Below are 16,620 nucleotides of genomic sequence, written 5' to 3' on the forward strand. Positions count from 1 at the left end.
TGCATATATATTCTCAGTTTGTAATACTGTGGTAATTTATACATTTTTGTGATAATGGCAACTATGTCACAGTATTTCAAATACCAACAAGGTCACTCATGATGGACAAATTTCAATGATATTTCTAGATGAAGCTAGACTAGGATGAAAGATATAGTGCCAAAAGATGAGCACTTCAAAATAAGACTGGGAAAGAACTGCCTCTTGAAAGTAGAGTAAAACATAATGATATGAATGAAATAAAGGTTTCAGGACCTTTATTTGTTGATGGAATAGTATTGGCCATTTACAATTGGCCAATCAAATATTCTACTATGCCAGGCAGGATGACAAATTGAAGAGGAATGACATCTCATTCATTGTCAAATAGGTAATTTTAAGATCTATCCTGAAATACAATGCTGTCAGTTATAGGATAATATCCACATGCATACAGTGAAAACTAGTTAATACAATTATTATTCAAATGTACTCACCAACCACTAATAGCACAGATGAAGAAATTGAACATTTTTATAAACTTCTGAAGTGTGAAAGATGCATTGTAACTTACTGGTGATTGGAATAGGAAAGTTGAAACAAAGAATTGGTAGCTGGAAAATATGGTCTTTGAGCTAGAAATGATGCTAGAACTTGCATGACAGATTTCAGGAAGACCAATGACTTCTTCATTGCAAATACCTTTTATCAACAACATAAACATAGATCTTACTGAGTAGAAACATAGGAATCAAATCGGCTATATCTATGGAAACAAACTATGAAGATCTTCAATATTATCACTTATGGAAGTTCAGGTTGAAACTGAAGAAAACTAAAACAAATTGCAGAGAGCTGAAATATAGCCTTGAGTATTGCATTGGTTAACTTGTGCTGCTATAACACAATCATCACAAGCAGATGGCTTAAACGAACAAAATGTATTTTCTTACAGTTTAGGAGGCTCAAAGTCCAAATTCAGAGTGGTAGCTCAAGGAGAAGTATTTCCTTCCCTGTACTCCCTGGTGAAACATCCTTGTCAGCTTTCCATGTCTGTATGCCTGACACATAGAGCTCAATCTGTTTTGGCATCAATCTTTCCCTGGATCTAGGAGCTTTACCAGGAAACAGTCCCTGGAGAAGGACATCATGCTTGGTAAAGTGAAGGGTCAGTGGAAAAGAGGAAGACCCCTAATGAGATGGACAGGCAAAGTGGCAGCAACAATGGACTCAGGTATAACAATTGTGAGGACGGTGCAGAGCTGGGCAGTGTTTCATACTATTGTGCATATAGTTGCTATGAGTTGGAACAAAATCGATGGTACCTAACAACAACAATGAGCTTCACAGTGGAAGAAGCCCTGATTCCAAAGATGCATTCTACTTCAGGCTCGTTCTTGGTGTATTAGGTGCCTTTGATATCTGCTCCCTTTGATTTTCCTGTTATCTCTTGTAAGATAAAAAGTGTTGCCAGCCACAACACAGGGACACTCTTACATCTGATCAGGGCTGTTACAGGATTAAGGTGTTGTATCCCACCCTTAATCCTCTTATTGATTTACCATGTAAGATGACATCATGGGGAATCATTATATAACAACCACATTACATAATTACATAACTACCAAATTACTGAAAATCCTGGCCTGGCCAAGTTGATACATATTTTGGAAGGACACTATTCCATCCATGACAAGTACAATTGTTGTTGTTAAGTACCATGGAGTCGGTTCCGACTCATAGTGACCCTGCACAGGGAGTCCAAGGATGTAAATCTCTGCGGGAGCAGAACGCCTCATCTTTTCTCCTGTGGAACCGCTGGTAGTTTCGAACTGCTGACCTTGAGGTTGGTAGCCCGACTCGTAACCGCTACACTACCAGAGTCTGACTCATAATAACCCTGTACAGGGTTTCCAAGGAGTTGCTGGTGGGTTTGAACTGTGTCCAGGGCTTAACCTATAGTGCCACACTAGGATTCCATAATAATATCATTAATATCATATGCAAGTAAAATTTTGCTAAAGATAATTCAAAAATGGCTGCAACAGTACTTTGTCCGGGAACGCCAGAGTTTCAAACCAAATTTAGATGAGGATGCAGAATGAGGGCTATCATTACTGATATTAAATGGATCTTGGCTGAAAACAGAGAATACCAGAAAGCTATTTACCTGTGTTGTATTGACTACGCAAAGACTTTTGATTGTGCAGATCATGACAAGCTATGGACAACATTGCAAAGAACGAATATTCCAGAACACTTAATTGTGCTCATGAGAACCTGTATGTAGACCAAGAGGCAGTTGTTTGAACAGAACAAGAGGACACTGACTGTTTAAAGTCAGAAAAGATGTGTGCCAGGATTAGATCATTTCACTGTACTTATTCAATTTGTATGCTGAGCAAATAATTAGAGACGTTTAATTATATGAAGAACTTGGCATCAGGATTGGAGAAAGATTCACCTACAATATGCAGATGATTACTGATGTCAATTATCTCTTGTCAGAGACCAGAGAATACCAGGAAGACGTTTGCCTGTGTTTTATTGCATATGCAAAGTCATTTGACTGTGTGGCTATAGCAAACTCTGGATAACATTGCAAATAATTAGAATTCCAGAATAGGTAATTTTGCTATGCAGAAGTTGTACATAGATCAAGAGGCAGTTAGGACAAGAGGATACTTCATAATTTAAAACCAGGAAAAATGTGTATCAGGGTTGTATCTTTCACCATATTTATTACTTGCTGTATGCTGAAATATAATCTGAGCAGCTGGACTACATAAAGAAAACAATATTAGGAATAGAGGAAACCTCATTTAGAATCTTGCTTGCTAAAATGGGAAGTGGCTTGAAGCACTTATTCATGAAGATTTAAAACTACAGCCTTGATTATACCTTAATATAAAGAAAACAAAAATTCTAATAATTGGACCAATAAGCAATATAAACATAAACTGAGAAAATAAGTAATCTCTGTAAAAATATCATTTTACTTGAACTCACAATCAATGCCCAGGGAAACAACAATAAAAAACAACCAAATAATATATTGCATTGGGCAAGTCTGCAGCAAAAGCCTCTTTAAAGGGTTCAAGAGCAAAGATGTCACTTTGAAGTCCAAGGTGCACCTGACTCAAGCCATGGTATTTTCAATGTCTTCATATGAATGTGAAAGCTGGACAATGAATAATGATGGCATAAGAAGAATTGATTCATTTGAATTATGGTGTTGGTAATTGCTTTCTGATACATATATGGCTTTCATATACATGCAATTCAACTTGTAGTTATCTTTAGTCCAAAGCTTCAAGTTTACACAAGACAAACTATACCCTATATGATTAACTATGTTGTTGTTTTTAAGTGCCGTGGAGTCAGTTTCAACTTACATAGTGACCCTATATAGGGTTTCCAAGGAGCAGCTGATGAGCTTGAACTGCTGACCTTGTGGTTCAAAGCCCAGTTCACAGTCCAGTGCTGATCCTACAGCACTACACCAGGAGTCTATGATGAACTATGGTGGTGGTGGTGGTTATGTACTGTTGAGTTGGGTCCGACTCATAGCGACCCTGTCTAGGGTCATCTTTCTCTGAGGAATAGCTGGTAGTTTCAAACTTCTGACTGTGAGAGTAGCAACCCAATTCATAACCACTACACTACCAGAGCTCCTTACGATTAACTACACAACGGCAAAAATTGCATAAATTGTTTCTCTAAAATGAGATTCCCTGGCATAATTAGTAAATTTTTAATTTGCTTAATATGGTAACAGTCACTATCTTCTTTTCTTTTTTTCTGTCTTTTTTACTTACCAATTGTACTAATAGTGATAGCTTCTGGCTGTATGACTTTTCAAAATATAAAAACAAAGTTTTTTATATTCAAAATATAAAAACAAAGTTTAAACTATTCATTGTAGTCTCATTTCCCCTTTTTAGGAAAAAGTTTTTAGAATATAGTTTATAGAACTGCCTTAAATATTTTTTGAGAAACTATATTCAATTCTTTTAATTTAGTAGCATGCTAAGCTGTGTTCTTGTCCAGTGCCTAGAGTATTTCCTATACCAATTATAGTAAAATGTCCCTATGGCTTTTTTATTACGGCTGGTTTTTGTGTATTCTTCCTTGTATGTCTCACTTTGAAACTTTATTAATATTTTTCTAGTTTCAAAATGGAACCCTGGCATGGCTCTGTAGGATAAGCACCTAACTGCTAACCGAAAGGTCAGTAGTGTGAACCCACCAACTGCTCCTTGGAAAACTTGTACAGGGTTGCTATGAGTCAGAACCATTCGATGGCACTTAACAACAACAAGTCAAAAGGAAAACCAAATCTGTTTTAGAAGAAGTACAATCAGAATGCTCCTTAGAAACAAGGTAAGATACTTTGTACATATTATCAGGAGGGATCAGTCCCTGGAAAAAGGCATCATGCTTGGTAAGTAGAGGTCAGCAAAGAGCTTGATGTGATGGGCTGACACAGAGGCTGCAACCACGGCATCAAACATAACAAGGACTGTGAGGGTACAGCAAGATTATACAGGGTTTTTGTTCCATTGAAAATTGAGTTATTAATTACGAATCGGGCTGCTAACCTCAAGGTTGGCAGTTCAAAACTACCAACTGTTCCACAAGAGAAAGATGAGACTTTCTGCTTCCGTGAAGATTTGCAGCCTCGGAAACGCTGTGCATGGTCACTATGAGTCAGAACCAACTCCACGGTACTTAACAACAAGAGCAACATACATATACATACACAAGAAGCTTTCAGAAAGTTTGTGGAAAGATAAATGAAAACATATTGGAATATATATTATACAAGAGTGGGCTTTAAAACATCCATTGAAAGTTTCCTTTATCTTTTACTTCAACATTTTCATGGACATTTTGAACTGCCTTGTATTTTCCTGACTTACTCCTTTCATTTGATTATATCAACACTGAGACATGGTGTCAGTTGCTTTTGGGAAAATGGTCTTCTACAAGCACCTGTTACAGGTTGGGATCTGACTCTGACAAAAAGGTTGAAGAAGCATCAGCACCTATGAAGGACTTAAAGAATCAAGATTTTTGTGGGTTTTTTTTTTTTTGTTTTTTTTAGGAATCAAGTTTTGACAGAGAGTGAAGTTGAACTGGGATGCAGTCAAAACAAAAATCTCAAAGCATCTCTCAGATGAGATTTCTGGAGTTGAGGGAAGCCCTTAAGAATGATTCTGAATTGAGGCAAGGTGGCCAGTCTTTATGCCCTGAAATCATTGATAGCAGTCTATCCTTGGAAAGGAGTTAATGACTATAGCAGCAGAGGTAGTTCTTTGTTTGGTGTTGCTAAGTACTGCTGAGTCAGTTCTGGCTCATTGTGACCCTGTGTAGGATTTCTGAGGAGTGACTGGTAGGTTTGAACCACTGGCCTTGTAGAGTCCAGTGCTTATCCTACAACGCCACACAAGAACTCCTTTGTTGTTGGGTCAGTACTAACTCATAGCGACTCTGTATAAGATTTCCAAGGAGTGGCTTGATGGGTTTGAACTACCAACCTTGCGGTTAGCAGTCCAGTGCTTATCCTATCGCACCATACCATGACTCCTTGTTGTTAAGTGCTGTTGAGTTGGTTCTGACCCATAGTGATCCTGTATAGGGTTTCCAAGGAGCAGTTGTTGAGCTTGAACCGACAACCTTGCAGTTCAAACAGCTTTGCAGTCTGGCGCATTAACCCACAGTGCCACAGTAGTGGAAAATTCTTGTTGAAGGACTCAGCTAAGACTGTCAGCCCAAGACTGTTCCAGCAGCTGGCGAAATGCATTCCCAGGTGCCAAGGGTAATATAACACAACATCCAGTAAATATAATTTTAGGTAGAAAAGAATGTAACACTGGTCATCAGACTTTTACCCAACAGTTTTTATCTACAGTAAGCAGAACTACTAAACAGCATTAAAAAACGGCTCTATCATTTATAGAAATCTGGACACAAAACCAAAGATATCTTTACTCTCTTTCATCAGACTTCACATGCCAGTGGTATTTTCAAAGTAGGACATGTTAATTTGACTTTGAGGATTTATTTCCACTGACTTGTCCAACCCTCAATAACCAGCAGATTTCATAACACTCTTACAAGTGATCTCTCATCTCTGCAGTAGCACGCCATGGGATTTATGGGTTCTGGCTATCATGGGTGCTATGTTTGAAACTTGCAACTTGGATATGTTATTGCTTAGTGTAGGAAAGGAGTGGAAGGATCAGAGTGACAGCATATACTTTCACTTTCTGTGCGGACCCTTTGTGTGGATGGGGTTGAGAATAAAGCTCAGATATAAAATGCTGCAAGGTTTGATGTTGGTATCCAATAAACAATTTCTGAAGATCAACTCCTTCAAGTTTAGAAAATGTATGGGAAATTCTTAAGTCAAGCTCTAAGCTTCTGTTCATTAATAAATATTTTCAGAAATTGTTGTTAAATAGCTTAAGTTTATAACACTGCTTCTGGTATATTTAGTATATTCTGTAAGAAGAACTATACTTGACTTGAGTATTTCCAATCTCCATCCTCACTTCCACTACTGTTGTAAAAGTGTTGAGCATTTTTTGGCATGCTCTTCATTACAATATTAGTTTTGTTCACCTGGGATCTAAGGACTATGGAAAATCTACCTCTGTGTTCTCAGTGTTGTTGTTGTTGTTAAGTGCCGTCGAGTCGGTTCCGACCCATAGCGACCCTGTACAGGGTTTCTGAGGGTGTAAATCTTTATGGGAGTAGAAAGCTTCATCTTTCTCCTGCGGAGAGGCTGGTAGTTTCGAACCACTGACCTTAAGGTTCACAGCCCGATTCGTAACCACTACGCTACCAGAGCTCCTGTGTTCTTAGTAGCTGGTGCATTTTTGCTTTACCACATTGGCACTTCTTGCTCCCAGGAAGGATTATTTACGGAAGTTCTGAGCCCTTGGAAGGGGTACACACCAGCAATTAGAAGATTCCATAAAGGGACATTAGCAAGTAACAACATTGGCTTAGAAAAAGTTTTTAAATCTACTGAAAAGGATATATGGGTGTATCTTTTCACTTACTTTTTAAAAGGCAGCACAAATTATTCCTATTCCTTTAACAAGAAAACATTCTCTCTGAGGTTGTTCCCTACCAAACTCTTTTTATTAGCTATTTAGAACTCTCTTAGACTTTGTGCTTAATCAGGTTATGAAAATCAAAATATTCTTAATGTGTAACTGTGTGCATATGTTTATGAGTACACATAGGTAAGAAATATCTGGCATCAAAATCTTTCCCTTACATTCTTAAATATATTCCAAACCATTTTATAATCTCTCCGTAGCAAGACATAGAGAACCATGAATAACACAAATTGAAGTCTCCTATGTTAGTATCCACATCAATACAATCTATCTTTCTTTTTCCAATAGCTTAAAGCCATTATTAAAATGTTAAAATTAACATAAATTTATAACTCAAAGATAAGTCATTTGCAACATTTCCTCACTAAGAGGGTAGCAGTTTTCGCCCCACAGCTCTGCACAGAGCATCTTTGACTTCCTTGTTCCTCAGGGTGTACACAACAGGGTTCAGCAGAGGAGTGATGACAGTGTACGTGACTGAGATGAGTCTGTCCTGCTCTAGGGAACTCTGCGACTTGGGTTTGAGGTAGATGATGGTAGCACACCCGTAGTGGATGATGACCACTGTGAGGTGGGAAGCACAGGTGGCAAAAGCCTTCTTTCTGCCCTCAGCTGAAGCAATCTTAAGGATGGCACAGATGATGAGGACATAGGAGATGAAGACCAGGCCCATGGGTAGAACAAGAAAACAGACACTAACTACAAAGGTAATGATCTCACTGACAGTGGTGTCAACACAGGCCAACTTCAGCAGGGGTCGCACATCACAAAAGAAGTGAGAGATAACAAAGGCGTCACAGAAGGGAAGGCCAAAAACAGATGTTACCTGAATGATGGCCATACCTAGCCCAATTCCTAATGAACCCAATGCCAGATGGACACAGGACCTCTTACCTATGATGAAAGAATACTGTGTGTGTGTGTGTGTGTGTGTGTGTGTGTGTGTGTGTGTGGTGGGGGGGGTGAGGGTTGCAGATGGCCACATAGCGGTCATACTCTATGGCTGTGAGCAGGAAGCAGTTATTGATGCCAAAAATGAGGTTGAAGAAGAGTTGTGTGGCACAGCCTTGGATGGAAATGCGTTGGTGAGGACTCAGGAGTCCAGACAGCATTTGAGGGATGATGGCCACAGTGTAGCATGTCTCAGAGATGGGCAGCATGCTCAAGAAGAAGTACATAGGAGTATGAAGGTGGTGATCCACTTGAATATGATAACAATGATGGCATTGCCAGAGAGAGTCAGTAGGTACAAAGTGCTTCCACTCAAACCTGGAGAAGTCTTCAAAGAGGAACTCAGTCACAGAAGTGGAGTTTGGCTTTGAAGCTGAGGCAAGTTTAGATCTGAGAGAGCTGGAACGAACGAACGAACGAACGAAAGAAAGAAAAAGAAGAAGGAGAAGAAGAAGAAGAAAAATGATGAGCAACCAGTGAAACAGCATGCTAGGCTAAAGCCATTGGTAAAGAGGGTGTCCATCCTCTGAGCGATGCCTGAGAGCACATAAGCCACCAGAGTTCAACGGCTGAACAACTGCTCAGTGATACCCTTTACCATCCTTTTTTGTGAGTCCTTGGGTAGTGCTGTAGCATAAGCCCTGGACTGCTAGCCACAAGGTCAGTTGTACAAACCCCCAGATATTCCTCAGAAACCTTATACATGGTTGCTATGAATCAAAACCAGCTCAATGGCACTTAACAATAACAATAACAATTTTGGTGTCCTGGTTTAGTGTTATAAGATAAACACCAATTGCTCCTTGGAAACCCTATATAGGGTTGCTATGAGTCAGAATCAATTCAATGGCCTTAACAACAGCAACAACCTGTAAATTTTAACTCTGGGTGCTGGAGTGAGGGCAGATATAGAGGTGAGAGGCTAAGTAAACACTAATGTAAAGACATTTTTTTTTTTAGAAATAAGTAGTTAGCCATTGAAGAGGTGGGTCCATGTTAAGGAAGAGGCAGCTGATACATCAAATATGTCCAATTTTATAATTGCTCCTCAATATATTCTTTAAGTACACTCCCAGAGATCCTATAATGAATTGTGACCTTATATAAAAAATAAATATGTCTGTAACTGATATACTTTTTTTTTAAGGTTTTTATTGTGGATTGAGTGAAAGTTTACAGGGCACATCATCAGTTTCACTTTCAACCATTCATATGACTTGCTTCATTACATTGATTACAATCCCCTCCATACATCATCAGTCAACAGTGTTTCTCTCTATCCTCTTTGGCTTTTCTCCTTTTTTTGGGGCGGGGGGGAGAACTTTGCCTTTTTGGAATTTATAGTCTCGGCTTTTAGGGAAGGTTTTTACATTTGTTTGTGGATATCCAGGGCTCATGTATGAGATTACTAACAAGCGTAACTGAATAATCAGATGAGGGACAGTTTGCTATGTCTGCTAGGTGGCTAAAGTCTGATCCTCAGAGCCTATGGTTTGGACGGTCTGCAAAGCTTGGGCCCACAGGGCCTTGAACTCCTGGCCGGGTCTGCACGGTCTACATCCATTTCCCCCTTATTTATTATTTGTTTAAGGGACGCTGCCTGTCTTAGGCGGTCAGTGAGAATTCCTCCGTCTTACCTGTCATCAAAACCTTTTGGAGCATGGCAATGGCTCTGTCTTAGGTTGCCGAGGTTCCACATGATCCTTACCCATCTCTGGCCACACGTTCAGCATAAACAGCCACCATCCGAAGAAGGCAGGGAAGGAGGAGACCGGCCTTATTTTTTATATAAGGTCACAATTCATTATAGGATGTCTGGGAGTGTACTTCAAGAATATGTTGAGGAGCAATTATAAAATACGCAAGACATTGCCAGACCACCACCTGCTCTAAGGTGACCAAGCAGGGTCACTCCGCTGAGGTTCAATTAAGTTCTTAGGGGATCTTAATCTCTAGCAGGGGTAGCAAATTAGTAGCCACTCAGTGCTCAACTTGAGAATTACTTATATCAGAAATTTGAGCATGTAGCTGATGAATATCCACAGACAAGTGGATATTATTCCACAACCTCCTAAAATACTGTTGAATTAAGTTCCAATCAAGTTCTGGATTACTGAAAGATAACGCAAACCTACTTACATCGTGAACAACCTTAGCTGGGAGTGTAACTGGATATATTGAATCTCATTTCTCTTGAGCGATCTTCCTTTCTCTAAAACATTTAGTCTGTTTTGTAAGCCTTTATATATTTACTCTTGGATCGTATGAGCGAGACTAATATCCCTAGACAGTTGATTTACATGGTGGGCAGGAACAGTCAGTATGCCTTATCAATACCAAATTCTTTCTAAGGAACCTAGAATAGCTTATTCTCCCCAGAAACCTAAGACATGGACTTTACTTTCCTTAGCTCCTGTACTCAAAATCCACTGCAATCATGAAATACTAAAACAGGAGCACTTTTACTGACTTTTCCCCTTAGTAGATCTTGCACCCAGTATCCTCAAAAATCATGAAAAATACTTTGATAAGGTTCTGTAGATGAGCATTTAGCTTACCTCTATCTTATCCTGGTTCTCTAAAGAAGCAAAAACAGTTAAACTTACATATGTATACCTATAAAGAGACGTTTATAACAAGAAAATGGCTCACAATTTTGAGGTGGAAGAGTTCCAAGTCTGGGTCAGATTAACTAAGATTGGCAGGCAGGTCTGACGGCAGACAGGCAGGTATGGCAGGCAGGCAGGCAGACAGGCAGGCAGATAAACAAACATGCCACTGGCTCAAGTCCAAAGAATCAGAGGTTGGAGGATGAGCCAGATATAAGATCCAGAGCCAACAGAAAAGCAAGCAGGCTTTGCCCGAGTGTCCATTATATTTGAAGCAGGACACATCCTGAGGAAGCATCCTTTCAATTGATGGACTGCTCATAGTCAATCATCATAAAGTTAACTATGCCTGCTCATAGCCAATCATCATAGAGTTATCTAAACAGTTCATAGTCCATCAATGTAGAATTCATTACTCTGTATTAGATCTCACCATGGGGATAACCACACCAACTGCCAAACCACTGGGAATCCTGGCTCAGTCATGTTGACACAACACCTCAACTATCACAGCTTCCTTATTGGATTCTAGTCCAAGGCAGGAGATAGAATACAATTAATCTGATATTTCTATTCTAGTGGGAAATATATTTTTGTAGTATGAGACAAAAGACAAAATGTACGTAATCAAACAAAGACCAGATGTTCTATTTTTTTACTGTTGTTGTTGTTGTTAACTTACCCCAGGCATTACTGGGACTAGAAATGAATTGGATCACCTCCTCTTTATCTGAATAAAGCATGGCACATTTGAACATAGCATGGTAAACTGCACAGGAGCAGATTTAACCTTGTCCCTCTAATTCATGTCAACTCTTAATAAAATCTGCCATGTTTAGCCACTTGACTCCATTCAGAATCCTGAAGGTCATCCTAATTAACTTTCCTTCTCTTTCCCATCATGAAGGCAGTACTTCCCACAATTCTCTCCCCCTTTTCTCTCCTCTGCATGACTCCTGCAGACTGGTTACAAATCGGGCTGTGAACCGCAAGGTCAGCAGTTCGAAACTACCAGCTGTTCCACGGGAGAAAGATGAGGCTTTCTGCTCCCGTAAAGATTTACAGCCTCGGAAACCCTGTTCAGGGTTGCTATGAGTCGGAACCGACTTCACGGCACATAACCACCACCACCACCATCATCATTCTCAACAATCACTCATCACTCTCATTTCAGTAGGCTGCCACATAATAGACTACTATGAGTAGTCATTTAGTAGTCTACATTTTCCTACTGAATATTGTTATAGACTTCTTCTTTAAAATCACTTATGGGCTTATCCTATGTAATTTCCTTCAACAGTCCTTCAAAAATGTTGCAATATCCAAATATCCATAATATTTTATAATATTCAAAATGCTTAAATTCACTTGTAAATTGACTATGGTAATACTATACAGTTGCCATGAGGACTAAGCAGTCTAATGTATTTGAAGAGATTGGCATAGTACTTGATACATAGAATGTCCTTAATAAATGGTAGTGATTATCAGTAGTTATCCCTTTCTGTTTTTCACAAATGAACCAATTTAAATTTCTAAAAGGAGCAGAGTGAGGAAAAGGGAATTTAGTCAAGCATTCTAGGATCTGTAATAAGCCTATGATTACACTAGTTTTGATTTTATAAAATATTATCATTTCTCCTCAACTGCTCCAATGAAATATTTCTAGCTCCTTTAAGCACTCTCATGAAACACATTGACCAAAATCATGCACTGATGCATGCACTGTCCAAAAACAGGTGTGAATCAAGTAGAATAAGAGTTTCAGTTTTGATTCTACTACCCTTCTTGAAGATGCTCAACATCTTACATTTCTCTTGGGTAATAGTAGCTCATCTGACTAATATATTTAGGAACCATCTTCAGTCACATTAGTTCTCCTTTTTTCCCTACAATTGATAACTTGGAGCCTATCACTATAAAATAACAATTTTCATTATACTAGCACACACTGAAATTCATTTAGGTTATTTTTCCAACTTAATTCTATTTATCCACCAGAAGATGTTATTCATTCCTGTGACCTAGAGTATTTTCCTGTTTCTTTTCTCTTCCATACCATTCGTAAAAATCCTAGAAAGGTATATACCTACAACAACTATGAGGTAAGATACTCCCTCTTATATATATAATAGTCAGGAAAGGGGAGCAAAGGATCGGTTGAGGAAATTTAAAATATTTCCTAAAGCAGTATTGCTAATCTAGGATACAGGAAATGTAGGTGAGAAGGAAAAGAGAAGAAACACAAATGTACAGAAGGTACAAATGGACAAAAATTTTGAAATCTAGGTGATGTCTTTGACATTGGAGTTTTTATTACACTTTCTTGCTTTTAAACAATTAACTCTCCAAAGAGTCAAACAAGTCCTATCAGTGAACCAATCCCTAGATGAGTGTAGTACTTGCATTTTCCCCTAGAAAAGTATGCTTATGGAGCTGATTATTTACTGAAATCTTTTTTGCTCCCCTGTGCATAATAATGAAATTTTGCTTCAAATCCAAGGAAAACCATTTCTTCAGTAGTTCAACATTACACAGGTGTGTTAAGTAGTCACAGGATATAAGAACTGTACTAGTAGTAAAAAAACAAAGATGATTATGACATGGTCCTTGCCTTAATGAAACATATGTTCTTGGACAGATTTTGTCATATGACCCAATCAAAGGCTCTGGAAGTCCTATATGCTTCTTCTCTACATGTTCCCAAAATCTTTCACTGATGTCTCCCCTATGAAAGATGGCATTTCCTTTCTTCTATAGATTATTTCTGACTATATGATAAATGGACACATGCTATAATAAACATTCTACATCCAAACAGATAGGGAAGTGAAACTCACCAAGTAAGGAAGTGAAACTCACCAAGTAAGGAAGTGAAACTCACCAAGTAATGTGTTTCTTGGGTCTTCTAGAGGTTTGTGCTTGTATTTGAGGGTCCCAGCAACCACTCTGAAAATTTGACTGCCTGTAATATCAGATTATGAATTTTTACTGCTAGTTATAAAGTGTTTCCCAGATTCTTGCCAGTGTCCTTACTAATGTTATATTAACCCCATCAGTTATTTTAGGTTGTATCACTTTTTTAGAAATATTACTGTTTAGCTAAATAGTATATGCATATTCTTCTTTGAGAGTCACTCTCTCAATAGACAGAGTTATGGCTCAACAGAAATTCCCATTCATTTTAGACACCACCTAGAATGAGATAACTAAAAGAAACTAGAGAAGTAGGAAATCATGCAGATTCTAGTAACAGAGTCTGAGATTAGAAGTGAAGAACAGAAAATGTCACATTAAGTTTTTCTAGATTCTCATAGCCCCACCCACTGGAAGAAGCTCCTCTGTAGGTCTCAAGGCATAAGGCTGGTTTAAGAGTTCTTAATATGGTACAGAATGGTTTGTTCTAGCCTCCTGGGTCTCTTTTTCTCAAAAGAGAACTGACTGTTCCCAAGTGAACAGTAGCAGAATCCAAACAGCTCAGTGCCTTGAGACCTAATTATAGAGGTAACTCATTTCCTAATCCCAAAATTAATGCAGAATGGTGGGGTTAATTTGGCTGCTAGGTACCATCTTTGTGATAAAAAGACTGATTTTTCTTGCTAAAGAGGCTCATATTCTACCTTGTCAGACTTCTGGTCATTTTTCCAGCATCAAGAAAGAGAATTTAAGGTCTTATGGAATGTTCTTCATAAGTCAGGGAAGGAAGCAAAAATTATAAGTTATTATCAGTGGGCTTCTGTTGCCTTTAATATTTACTAATACTTGAAACCAGTTTAAAATCTTTATCCTTGAATTTTCTTATAAGAACTTTTAATCTTATAAGAATTTTATACTTTTAATCTGTTTGTTCTCATCTATGCTGTGCTTGCCATACACTCTACCTTCTTTTGTACTTCAAGGTCAGTTTTCTCCAAGGTCTCTGTTTTGCCAGATCATTTTCCATGTGCTAAGTTCATTTTATGATCCATAATTCAGATAATGTAAATTGAGAATCTGTAGCCTTAAAATCTGTAAAAATTGCTACTCAATTTTCACATATTTAAAAAACTCTTTCATCATTTCTTTGCATTTATCTTATATGCTTATATCAATTTTAAGGGTTTTTTTGGTAATCTTTGTTAAGTGCCGTTGAGTCTGTTCTGACTGATAGCGACCCTGTATAGGGTTTCCAAGGAGCAGCTGCTAGGTTTGAACTTCTGACTTTGTGATTAGTGGTCCAGTGCTTATCCAACAATGCCAACCTAGGAATCTGATGATTTAATTTATTAAAGTTTTAATTCCATATCTGCCAGTAACAATGTGAATGTTTGAATAAAGTGTTTATCTTATCTGGGCCTCTGTTCATCTGTGAATGTGGTGGTGGTGGTAGCGGTGCTGAAGATGAGAGAATTTCTTCCACTTTTTGCCTTTCCTACATCCTTTACATTGTTTTATATATCATCTCATGGTAACACAATGACGTAGATACCATTATCTCCATTGTACAATTGAAGAAACTAGGACTAAGAGAGTCTATGTCACTATTCAGTGTTAATAATTGAGGGAATTGGAATAAGAAAATCCTTATCAGGATTCTTTACAATTTATTGCTCTCCTTATATTTCTACACAATGAAAGGATAGCATTAATTAGCCCACAATTCTAGAATAATGGGATAATGACTACAAACTATGGCTATAGCTACCAACTCAGAGAGCACTTGAAGGACAAAGATCCCAGGAAAAAAAAAAGAAAGAAAAAAACAGCATGCAGAAATATTATCCTGGCATTCACATCTTGTGGTCTCCTCAAAGATGACACTGTGGTTTATGCATTGATCTGTTAACAGAAACATTAGTGATTCAAACCCACCTGCTGCTCCACGAGAGAAAGATGAAGCTGGGTGTTCCCATGAATATTTACAATCTTCAAAGCCCAAAGAATAGTCTTATATAGTGTTGCTGTGAGTTGGAATTGACAAGAGGATAACGGACTTGGATTGCTTTGTTTGTTTGCTTAGTCTTTGGTCAAAACACTAAAATGCTGAGTGAAGGTGTCTCCATAAACTGAAGAGTTACATTCTAGGTAAAGTGGAACTAGCTCTCACAAAGATTGAAACCCAGCTTCAAAGTAGCTTAATCCCTGGATGCAGTGATATTATCTTGCCCCTAAAAAAAAAAAAAAAAAAATACCTCTGAGGAAAAAACGTAAAATCATCTCTGAAAAAAAAGTCATATTATATAGAATCTCAATTTATCTTTATAACTTTTTCATATAGAACAAGGCTCAAAAAATTATAGTCCATTGGCCCATTAGTTCACTGCCTATTTTTTATATACCCTGCAAATTGTACAAAGGGCTTTACATTTCTAAATGGTTTTTAAAAATCAAAAGAGCATTTTATAACATGAGAAAATTATATGAAGTGAAAATTTCAGTGCTAATAAATGAAGTTTTTACTGTGTTTTAACATAGTCATATTCATTGTTTATGGCTGTCTCTTGCAACAACAACTTGTTGTTGTTGTTGGTAAGTGCTGTTGAATCAGTTCTGACCCATAGCAATCCTGTATATTGTTTCATAGGAGCAACTGGTGAGCTTGAACTGCTGACTTTGTGAATTCAAATGACTTTGCAGTCCAGCACATTAACCCACAGCACCACACCAGGACTCCAATAACAATGATTTAAGACCCACAAACTCCATATTATTCACTATGCCACCCTTTGCAGGAAAAATTTGAAGATTCCTGATAGGAATTAGTAGGATGCAAAAATAATGTATCAGATATACCAGAAAAAAAAGGTCAAAGAATTAAAAATCAAAATGGAAGTGAAATTAGTCAGTCACAAAAGGAGAAATACCACATAGGACCACTAATATAAAAGACTAAGAAAGAGGACCTATACTAAGGGGGGAATCTTTGCTGGTTATCAGGATTTGGGGGGAGGGGTGAAGGGAGGGAGGGG

The 16,620-nt window shown here is 38.1% G+C and overlaps 1 pseudogene; it reads right to left on the reverse strand.

Moving 5' to 3' along the window:
- Nucleotides 1-7,476: 7,476 nt before the first annotated feature.
- On the reverse strand, nt 7,477-11,415 carry LOC102831204 (annotated as a pseudogene).
- Nucleotides 11,416-16,620: the final 5,205 nt, after the last annotated feature.

The sequence above is a fragment of the Chrysochloris asiatica genome, unplaced genomic scaffold (assembly GCF_000296735.1).
Source record: "Chrysochloris asiatica unplaced genomic scaffold, ChrAsi1.0 scaffold00042, whole genome shotgun sequence".
In the NCBI taxonomy this organism is placed as follows: domain Eukaryota; kingdom Metazoa; phylum Chordata; class Mammalia; order Afrosoricida; family Chrysochloridae; genus Chrysochloris; species Chrysochloris asiatica.